The sequence below is a fragment of the Sinocyclocheilus anshuiensis genome, unplaced genomic scaffold (assembly GCF_001515605.1).
Source record: "Sinocyclocheilus anshuiensis isolate Anshui unplaced genomic scaffold, SAMN03320099.WGS_v1.1 scaffold373, whole genome shotgun sequence".
NCBI lineage: Eukaryota > Metazoa > Chordata > Actinopteri > Cypriniformes > Cyprinidae > Sinocyclocheilus > Sinocyclocheilus anshuiensis.
This window is the reverse complement of record NW_015537962.1, coordinates 391,871-392,154: the sequence shown is the minus strand read 5'-3', so window position 1 is coordinate 392,154 and position 284 is coordinate 391,871. Positions and strand designations below refer to the sequence as shown.

The window sequence follows — 284 nt, the reverse complement described above, 5'->3', positions numbered from 1 at the left end:
TATATATGTGGATTATATAAAAATATTTTATATATACAGTTTTTAAAAACTAATAAAAACTAATTTATATAAAACATATTTGTACATTTATTTTGATTAAATATACAATACATTGAGAATAAAGGGAATAAACAAAATAAAAAAAGGAATACATTTGGATGCATTACATATTAAGAATTTTGGTGAGTGCTTAAACTTCATGAAAATAATTTCACAGTGCAAAAAAAATCGGTAGCCTACTTTTTTTTCTTTTTTTTTTTTTTGAGGTGACATGCAGGCAACGT

General features: G+C 21.8%; 1 protein-coding gene across 1 annotated transcript in view; it reads left to right on the top strand.

The window, feature by feature from the left end:
- LOC107667270 (scavenger receptor class F member 2-like) overlaps positions 1–284 on the top strand; it is a 37,144-nt gene that overhangs the window by 24,009 nt on the left and 12,851 nt on the right. The window lies entirely within an intron of this gene.